Below are 11,533 nucleotides of genomic sequence, written 5' to 3'. Positions count from 1 at the left end.
ACACTCTTGGCATTCTCTCGATGAGCTTCAAGAGGTAGTCACCTGAAATGGTTTTCCAACAGTCTTGAAGGAGTTCCCAGAGGTGTTTAGCACTTGTTGGCCCCTTTGCCTTCACTCTGCGGTCCAGCTCACCCCAAACCATCTCGATTGGGTTCAGGTCTGGTGACTGTGGAGGCCAGGTCATCTGTAAAAATATGGTACCAGAACTGAAAAACTGTGGTTCTGCATCCTCAATTCTCCAAACCATGCACGTGTGGTGAACTTTGATTTTCTTTTCCCCTTACCAGTTCTTGCATGTGATTTTTATTTATTTATTTTTTGTTTTTAGCACAATGTGAGATTACAGCAAATACGTTTGTAATGTAAAACATTCAACTGTGCTTTTGATTAATAATGACATTAGGCCTAGTGACACATTCAAAGGCTTTCTCCCAATTTGCACAGCCTTTACAGGACAAAATTAGAAAAACAAAAAACTTTTATTCTTTATATGGATGAGGCAACTCTAAAAGATTGTGCTTCTAACACATCAGTTTTGAAGTAAAAGCTCTTAACAACAAGATGTGAAAACTACAAAATAACCCGTACCATCTGAAAAACATGTATAAATACCTGCTAAATTAATAACTATAAAAACTGTAATGTTGAAATCCTCATTCATGCCTCTGGGATTATAAGCTCCTTAGGATGTAAGTCCAAAACGCCTGCTTGCGTTTCCCAGGGAGTTAATATTCCCACACTGGCCTCGTCAATGCCTTTGAAAGAAAAGTCTGGTATAGGAGGTTCAGCCTCCATGAAACGTCTGGCTGCTGGATTTTGATGCCAACCCACTTCATGGAGCACAAAAGCTGCATGAACCAAAACTTTTTCACCGCTGGGCTTTGATGTCGAACTTGACTCATTCAGCAATTTAATTTCAATAACTCAGGGTCACTTGAATAATGATTTGAAAGTATACATGATCTTGTACATGTCTAATAAATTCAGCATTGTATTTATTATCCTTTCTATAAAGCTTGGCTTGTGTTTGCATTCCTGTGTGTTTGAGGACAGACCACAGACCACCATACATCTGCACCAGGCATGACTTTGAGTGAAAAGTATTTGAAAAGATGATGTTAACCTCTGAGATACGACCCTCGGCCACCTGTGTGTGAGAAGCACAGGTTGCGGCCGCTCCTGGTGCATTGCGGCGATTGAGGAGCCGTTTGAAGTGCATTGTTCATTTGGATCACCATTAGTTGTTACCAAGGCAACAGGTGCTCTTCCCGGGGTCCACGTCGTGTGGCAACCTTTTGCTTAATTACAGCTGAACTATATTTAACTTGTAGAGGTCGGCTCTCAGCGCTGTCAGGTCTGCAGCTATAGAAATCCATTAGGAGCATGTCAAAGCCTCACCACATTTTTAGGGACTTGATTTTCTCCTCAGGACTGTGCTTTACAAAATGAAACCATCCAACAAGCTCTGTAACTCATTTTTCATTTCAGAGCATTAAAATATGACCTTGCTCCTTATGACAACACTGAACTGATGGACAGATTATCCACAATAGTTTGCACAACCTTTTTTGCAATGAGAAAAGCCCAAATTACAGAAACAAACAAAAAAAAAAAAAAACAGTCAGTCATGTAACTCAATGACCTGTGAGAAAATTTGAGACTGTCCTCTGGCAAAGGACAGTTCATTACGTTTTATATGTACGTTTTAAAGTTATGCAACCTCCGGCGGGCGTGTAAATAGCAGTATTCGTTTTGAACAAGCATGTTTACAAGCAAATATTAGCAGACGTTAGCTAACATTTCATAGCCTAACCTTAACCCTGACCTTTTTCTAACCTTAACCATTACGACAAACCTTTCCCAAACCATAACAGAGTGTTTTTAATTGCTACTGGGCCGGCACTCGCTCTGCTGTCCTATCACTGTGACACTGATGCAGGTTGATCATGACACCATATTATACTCGTTGCTTTTATACATTTGCATTTTTTTAACACAGGAAAATGGCTTTTGTGTGAAAAGGGTCTATTGCACTTTGTAGTATGGCTCAAGTTTAATCACCGCTCTAAATTCATCCGCTGATTGTAACATAGTAACATTATTTTTTTATATTGTTTCCTCCTCTTTTCTTTGTATTGTTGGTAAATGATCTTGGTACAAGGTGGGATAATCAACAAGCAGGTGTGTGTTAAATGGTTTTAAGGCATTTCCCGGGTTCTTTGCCTCCACTCCATGCCATAAAACCATTTAACACACACCTACTTCTTGATTATCACTTAACTATATGAATATCAGACTGATACACAACACATTTCCAGTTTCAGTGACTACATTTAGTTTTTTCATCATCAGCTCTTCATCAACGTCACTGCAGAAGGCGCTCCCGTGATAACTTTACGGTGACAGATGATGTCATGTTGATAAAAAAAAAACCAAACAAAAACAAACCGGTTATCATTTCTCCACAAGCGTCTCAGGCGTAAGCGAGCGTGTTGCATGTAGGCAGCTGTGATGTGTAGTCTGGCCCATAATCTCCCAGTGGAATCCATTTGATTGTTTCTATTGTTTTGTTTCTGTTTCCCTGCCTTGTTCATTCCTTCTCCTTGATTTCATGGTCTTGTCCTCCGTATGATTTCAATTATTGTCCCTCAGAGCAGCTTGCAGATGTGGAATGCACGTTCAGCCCAGGTGGAATAAATCAATAGGTATTTTGAAGATATATCAAGGGATTCCACATTATTACATCCACAGGGGCCGTGCGTAGATATATTTCTATTCCTGAATTCATTAATATTAAACATGCTAAGTGGATTTTCTCAATGTTGGCTTTTGTTATTTATGTTCACTAAGTGTATGTCTGAATTTAAAAAAAAAAAAAATCTATTGAGTAAATTCATACCTTTACTGAAGCTGGTCTAGAGCAGGTTATAATACAAAAACAAAGAGTGAAAGTGCTGACTGGATTTAAATATGCATCTACAGAAGGGTTGATAATTACTTTTTCCCCCACATTAATTTCATTAATAAATGTATTTCTTAGATTTAGTGAGTTTTCACAATTCGATTTAACAATTCCTACACATTGCTTTGAGCCTAAGATGTTTATTTATTTCCTCACGTATATTTGACTTTTATGACTTTGACCATTTGCCACTCTCCTTTGGCATGTTGCTCTGAATCTGTCCTCTGAGCTCTGTTGGACAGATTAGTTGTAAATGTCAAAACGCCAAAATCTTTTTCTCATGTCTTGCCAGACATTTGCCAGACATTTACATTTCCACCAGACGTTTGTTTGGTGAACGTTCCCAACTGGACTCCGGATGCTTTTCTGAGGCTTGTGCCTAAACAATACTTCACTCCTTTCTATCAAACTACAAGATACATTCAAGAGACTTATAGGAAAGTATATGATTCTAATATTAATGCAGTCACACCTTTACTTACTTGAACAACACTGTTTCACCTGCGTTTTCAACATTTCAGCCAACCATGTATTAGTCGTGCTTCATCATCTGAAGGTGCAGTTACACATTTTGGAAATGTTTTCCTCATAAAACTGTTGCAAAGCTGTTAACCAGTTTATGATCTTGATTGATTGGCGATTCCTAAAAAAGTGGCAGTGAAACAGTCTTTGTTTTTGTTTTTGTTTTTTTAATTCTTTCATTTATCTATGTATCTATGTATCTGTCTATCTATTAATTGTTTGTTTGTTTTGTCATTCAAACAGATCTATTTATTTACAAGCTCTACAATAAAGAAACAATAAGGCAAACACAACTGAAACCACATGCAGCTTATTTTACCAATGTTTTGCATTACATTCACTCTAATGGACTTCATGTACAGAGCCTCAATAGGCCAAATTACCCAACAGGTCGTAATCAAAATAAACCGTAAACACTGATTGCTTCTCTGTTATGCATAAAATATATCACAGATGCATGATCTCCCATCTGCTCTCTCATTGTGAGGCATTCTGAATGTGTATGTAGAAGGTAAAAAATAAATAAATGATTAAAATAAGCTATAAGGTGCAAATCACTTTGAACGTCAAGCACAGACCATAAAGTGGCTCAGTCTCTTATGGTGACTGGAGATGTTTCACAGGTTGGCTCTTAAAACATATACACTGCCCAACACTCCTGATGTGCTCTTGAGCAAGGAGCAAGGGCATTTCTATGGGAAAAAAACAAACAAACAAAAAAAAAAAACACAACCCTCTTGCATGCAAATAATTCACTTTTTCTGCCTGCAGTTAAAGAAGTTAAACCCCCAATCTCTGGAAGCACATGTCCACTTTACTGGCTTGGGATCAAGGAGGAATTTCAAATTCTGAACACAGTGCAAGTATTTTGTATTTCATGAAGATGTGATCTCACTCAACAATGTCAGAAATGTGTTGTTTTAGATCCACTAAAGACTTTCAAACATTGAAAACAATAGCAGTATTCTGAGAGATCCAACAATAGGCGTCTCTCTGCTAAGCAGGCTAACACCTGGTCTTCAGTGTTTTACAGGTCCTGGTTTGGCTCTTTTGATCTTTGTTGGCATATTTGATGGTAATGAGGAGACTGTGCCAAATGGCACAGATTTGCCACTCTCTGCTAAAGAAATACCATTTTCCAGCCCATTGGAGCTTAGTCTCACACAGTGGAGCTCCTCTGTGTCGCAGCCACGTCCTCTTGGGCCCCTATAGAGCCGGACCACAATGCCCGGTGGATCACTGGTATTAAAAGGTCAGAGTTGAAAAGGGCCATGTCCCATGCACTGTGCATTACATTAGCATGAAAGACGTCCGGAGATCAATGATTTTTTGTTTACGTAGGACATTATTGGGCTGACTATCCTCAGCTTTGATCAGGAGCAGATGTAGTCAGCTCAAATAGTCACAAGGCTGCAGAAATATGTGTGCCAAGCTATTCTCAAAAAAAAAAAAAAAAAAAAAAAAAAAAAAAAAGGCCAACAGGGAATGCCCCAGCTGCCAAAAACTGATGGTGCTGAATCGGATGGATTGAATGTTATAAAACCCGTGTTGTTTTAAAGCTCTTCAGCTTTGGAGTAAAATTCTGGGGAATATATTTTTACACAAGCGTTTTATTGAGGTATTCTAAGTATAACTGGGTGTAACTCAAAAGCTAAAGCCCCTTTAGAGGATTTGTTGCTGCGCTGTTGATAACTGATTGTTTTCCAAGGGAGGAGAGTCAGTGACATACTGGATTTATTTCTCCAGCCAGCGAAAAGTGCTGGCATGAATTTGATTTCAGTCGACTTGTGAAATGTTTTTGAGTCCGTGAAATGTTTTAGATATTAGTTCCAGAAAATTTTGGATGGCAAGCTAATTTTCAAGCAGTCAGACTGACTGTCACAGGAATGCAAAGCCAAGCACAGCTATGTACTTGCTCGAGGCAGCATGTTTTTATATTGAATTTAAATCTGAAGTTTAAAAAAAAAAAAAAAAAGGGAGGGGGGGTTGAATTGTGTAATGTATTGTAGGCATTCATTTTCCACTGTTACATTCCCAGCTGGCAGTGGCTATACAGAGCTCTTTAGGGAGCCTGAAAAATACAATGTGTCATACTCTGCAAGGTTCCAGTCAGTAATGGGACTGTAACTTTTCTCCTCACAGGCAGATGATGAGGGTTAAGTTATACCTGTGACAGGGATCACCTGTGTAGCTCTGGGCCCGTGATCGCAGGGCGAGAGCCCCGAGAGCCGAGTCAGGCCTACAAGCAGCACTTTGCACCAGGCTTTCCAAACATTCCTCTGCACAACCAACAGGATAAACTGGCAAAAGAGAAATACACTGGCTGGACTGAGGGGCAAACGACCTAACAAGTAAGTCCCTTCATCTGGATAAACAATGATAACCTGACAAATATCATACACAGCATGTAACACTGACAATAAAAATCTATCGTGTACATGTGGCCTACAGGAGGTGCATGTCTGTTATGCTTTGTTGTTGTATTACCAGCATGATCTGGTCTGGACCAACATGTTTTCACCAGAGAAGTAACGCAGAGTTACCTGAAATGCAACACTCTCTTATAATACTTGTCTTGTCTTGTTGCCATTTTCTCTCTTAGTAAGAAACCCAAAAGGCTGCTCTACATACTGCAGATTTAAAACGTGTTAGAGCAAATTATTAAAAAAAAAAAAAAACATTTCTGGCAATATTTACTTTTAATTACTTACCATATTGTTAACAATTGCAGTCAGTAGGAATTAGGGAAACCATTTGGTTTACAGTGTAAGCAAACTCATAAAAATAAAATAAAATTTAAAAGCATTCATATTTTTTCCAAATGAAAATTACTTACCATCACATGAAAAGTAAAATAAAATACATATAAATACAAATAAATGTAGACAAATAAAAACTATAAAATATTTGTATATATTTAAAAAATGTGGGGGGGAAAAATCTGTCCTTGTTTTTGGTGACAGTCCCTGTTTTCTGTCCGTGGTTGCTGGTTTCCAAACTGCGGTTCATAACGCGAAACAGCCTGAATTTCTGATGTGGCTTTGAGATTCATGACCTGCGTACATTTCCATAACCGACTTTTGCAAACTCTTATTTACTATACAGTTTTCTTCCTCCTCTTATTCCTCCTCTCATTATGCTATTTTTCACGTCTTTTTTTTAAATCCCACTTCCTTTTTTTTGTGTGTTTTTCCAATGTAACTAAATCACAAAGCTGCTCATCTGTATCACTGCAAGTTATACTTAATATCATAAAATAAAGAATAATATTATGGCATAAAAGGTCAGTGCTACACTAATGAGTATCTGTTCTTTAGACTGACAAAGAGTCACAGGTTGTTGTTACAGCCTGATAAAACTGACACCAAGTTTGCCTTTACCCTGAATAATTATTATTATTATTATTTTATTTAAATGTGGATTGTTTGAAATGTCAATAATTATATGCTCTATTTTTCCAAAGACTCAACTCAAACAGCACTCTGCAGCAGTAAATCCATTTTCATTTGTATTCTATGAATTAAATCAACACTGTCATGGTTGCTTCTTCATAAGTTAGCCTTATTAATTCAGGTCACAGTTACTCTGTTACTAAGTTACTTCACTGTTTTGACCGTTTTCTCTGGCAGCTGTTTTACAAAATGCAACTTCTGGACTGTACTTTATTGACATCACCACAGTAACACTGACGGTTCACTCTTAAGACGAGGCCGTGCATGTTAAAACGCTTTAGGGAGACTGGGATAAGATGAGCCATTTTTCATATTTAGGATCACTACATCAAGGCAATCATAGTTTTGTCGCTAACTAATATATCTGCATATATTTCAGGATGTTGTGCATCTCTTTAAACAAACAGCCACCCACCCACCCACACACACACACACACACACACACACACACCTTCCTCCCCACCTCCATCCCACCACTCCCTCACCTTCTCCCTCCCTAAATTACAGTCACTTCTTCACATTCATGTGTATTTTTATGTATTAAACACAATTCAGCAGGTACAATAAACAGCTGTTTTAACATGCCTTAAAGTGCGCTTGGGAAGAGAACATTAACAGCTGTGTTTCTGGAAAGAAAACACTAGAACACTAGTTTCTTGGTGTCCTTGGTGACAGTAAGGTCAGTTATGAACATATGAACATAACACATTTGAACACTGAACCAAAATACACTTACCCCATACACTTAATAAGTAATTAATATTTATTATTTTATTTATTCATTTATTTATTCATTCATTCATTCATTCAATATTTCATATTTATTTAATATTTAAGACATTTAGGCTACAGCCAAAATACACTTATTAAGTGTATGGGGCTCCGGCTCAACTTGACTTACTTGACTTAAGCCCTTTGCTCCTCTTGGGTGCATAGGCCACTGACAGATATCCTCCATTTCACTCTGTTCGTGGCTTTTTGCTCAAGCTCTCCCCAGTTGAGCCCACTCTCCGACATTTCTGCCTCTACACTTCTTCTCCAGCTGTTCCTGGGGCGGCTCAACTTACCCCTGGCCAAATGGCTCAACTTACCCCAGAGCTACCATTTTGACTTTTTTAGTCCCCACAGCTAAAATGGTGCACTTTTATGCTAGGTTTATGACCTCATGTTGTAGCTCATAGATACCACAACTGATGTATAAAACAAATTTAAAATGATCTGTTTTGGTCTTAACACAATTCTCATGAAACTGATGATAGACTGAATTCACTTTCAAGAGTAAAAAATGTTTTTTTGGAAATAAATGTCTAACCACTTTACCCATGTGGTTCTTACCTTCACAGACTCCATGAAATGATGCCTTCCTCTTAAATATTTGGTCAAATGATCAATGTTTTTTACCGTTTCCTAGCAACAGGGGGTGGCTCAACTTACCCTTTGGCTCAACTTACCCCAGTCTCCCCTACTAATGACACATATCACCTTAAGACTTCATGGAACTATTTCACAGTCCACATATGTTTATAATTTCTTCCCTATAAATATTAAAACATTTCAAAAGCGGCATTGTAATAAGGGAAAACGACTAGATTTGACCATTTTGGGTGAACAATGCAGCCGATTAAATTTCACGTCTCTTTTTCTTGTTTATTGTATTTTTGTTGGACTCCTCAAATTAACATCAACACAGAATAAACAAACAAACAAACATAAACACTCAGCTGTGATTTGATTTTGTAACATCTTTTGTTCTTACCATGAAAATTGATGAGGTGCGTTAATAACTGAAAACACATTTTCCATCCATGCTCTTGGTGATATAACAGAATCTGGCAGGAGAGGGGAACACTGCGTCCAAAAGAAAAGATAACAAAGACGCGGTGGGGAATGCCGTCAGACCTTTGCACAGCTTCAGTGGTCTATATCTTAGGCAGGATCTTTATTTATATATGTACATGTTTTTTTCCAGTATGTTTGAAAGTGTTATAGTCCGACATCTGGAACATTAATCATGGCAATCAAGCCTGAGAAATGTTTGGGTAAGGTTTGTTTGACTCTCAAATTGAGGGCCAACAGTTACGCTTTGGGAATAACCCTGTGGAGACTCAGACACCAAGTTTGGCTCCGAGAGAATAGGCCTGAATAGTTCATCAACACTCCTCATTACTCAATGTGCCAAATGAGTTCACTGCAGACTGGACCTATTCATTATTTCTTTTGATGCACAATTGAACTGTAACACACTTATCATGTAATCTTGGGAAGGGTTTGAATACGCTGGCTGTCATCTGAATAGAGGCCATCATTAATTAGAGATCATAACTGCAAAGTTGTTGTCTGTTTTCTTTATTCCCCAAAACAAAAGATCTCACTGTCAAGTTGTGGTCTATCTCTTATAGTTTACGTTCACTTTAAGCTTGTATTGAAAATTTTGACCTTCAAGCTGAGGGGCTCAGGAAACAGGCTCTGAAGACCAAAGTGTTTATGACATGTATCCCAGTATTGTCCGTATTTCCTTGGCAAGACTCCAATCATCAGCTAAAATGATCAGGGCCAACTTAATTAATGAGAGGGTAAGGGTGTAAAAAACAGTGCCCTTAATAGATTTCGGAAGTATTTTGATGAAGTATAAACTCAGGGGTTCTCCTGAGCACCTTAACCAGCTATGAAAGCAAACACATCTATCAGACTTAATTAACTTAACACAGTTTGGCTCCCTTTGAATCAAAAGACTGCCTGATTGATTTGCAATGCTTCAGTTCCTCACAAACACTGTATCTGAGAGGAGCTGCTTGCTGCATAGCACATGAGGGGATATTTTCTTTAATATCCTTTAGAATAAGCTCACCTGATCTACTGTAGTTTACAACATTGCATTCTTTGTTGCCAAAGTATGAAAAAAATTGGGATATGTAATAAAATATGGATTAAAACTTAGATCTGACCGTTTCAAACTCCTGTCTATTTTGCAACAGGCATGCACGCTCTGAAATGTTCTCACAGAGGAAGTTTCATAAAAAGTAAAAGCCGTGGCTTTGCTCAGAGACAGAGATTTGTTAATGTCATCATAATAAGCGGTGCAGAAATGCCAACAATCCTGGCCTGAGTCCTGACCCTGAGTCTCACATTTTCTTCACTTCTCATAGAATTTGGGCTACATGGGCAGCAGGGTGGAGTACACATACAAAGAAAGCTGACCTGCTACATGATTTATACCTACTGACTGCCCCCAGCTGTTACAATTGCCAGAGCCAAGACTAGGCATGCATAGCAGAATTGCCCACTAAGACAGTTGTAAACTTCCACAAAAATGGAAAAATAATAAATAATGGCCATAAATTTTCAATCAAACCTAAGAGATATTTTGAGACAAAGATGTCTAAACTCACAATGTTTAAGCACTGTGTATAATTTTCTGGTAGGTGAGCCAATGTACACAATTACATCGCAGTAATGGACAAGTCAGCAATGGCACAATGAAATGTGCAATAATAGTCATCCACAAGTGATCTGCATGGGGAAATGAAAACATAAAAATGTTAATTAATGATTTACGCTGGCAGCAATAAAGTAGAACACCCTTTTTCGCCCTTTTGACTGAGACAGCTTCTCTGAGCAGCTAAGGGAAAGATTGATGTAAACTGTCAGATCCAACAGCCTACGTAAAAATATGACAGCCTTATTGTTGGAATAATGAAGGCATACAAGTGAAGCGCGTCTGTTTCAAAATATTGTTTCATGCGTTTAGTGAGAGATGGACAGAGCTGTCTGGCGCAATGTGTGATAGAAACACAATGAGTCATTGTAGACAGGGGAGGGGAGAGAGAGTACACATCGGGAGTTCACAGAGAAGGGAAGCAGCATTATTCTGAGCTGCCTACCCAGTCTATAGCTGCACACTGACTGTGTCATGGGAACGACAGCGATTATTTGACACCTGTTGATCAAACACGCCTGTAGACAGACCCTTCACAGTGCTGCTGAGCAAAAGACTGTAGCTGCTTTGACAGACTGCTCACATGGGTTTTGGGGGACTACATTATTTTCAAAACCAGGCAGCAGACAGTATCTTTGGTAGTGCCAATTCTAAGTTTCAGTTTGCTTCTGGTAGTTTGTATTTAATAATATCAGTATTACCTGATTTTCATCCTTTGGTCAGTGTTTTGGAAATACAGGTGTTCTTCGAACGTTAACACCAGACACACCCCTACTACATAAAGTCAAAACATGGAACTGGAGACAAATGGGGCTTCAGCTGACCAAAATAGGGATTCAGAGAAAATAATCATACGGCCATGCCCAAATACCTCTGTCTCTATTTGGTTGTTCAGACATTTTAAATATGTAATCAGTAGGTTTTAATTGGCAAACTACAGTGTAGAAGTTGAGTTAGTATTGGTTTTTGCATTTCCCTTAAAACTTAAACCTTCCAGTTTTCCATGAAATCCTGCAGGCTGGTGACACACAATCTTGAGAGAGAAGGGCACCTCTAGTTCCTGTTCAATAGAACCTAAACCAGCCAAATAAAGGTACTATTATCAAGGAACAAATTTTAATGCAACGCTATGAATTTTTCTATTAGAATTTTTTTGTGGAC

Source organism: Myripristis murdjan, chromosome 14 (assembly GCF_902150065.1).
Source record: "Myripristis murdjan chromosome 14, fMyrMur1.1, whole genome shotgun sequence".
In the NCBI taxonomy this organism is placed as follows: Eukaryota; Metazoa; Chordata; class Actinopteri; order Holocentriformes; family Holocentridae; genus Myripristis; species Myripristis murdjan.
The sequence above is the reverse complement of the archived record's forward strand: the minus strand, read 5'-3'. Positions refer to the sequence as shown.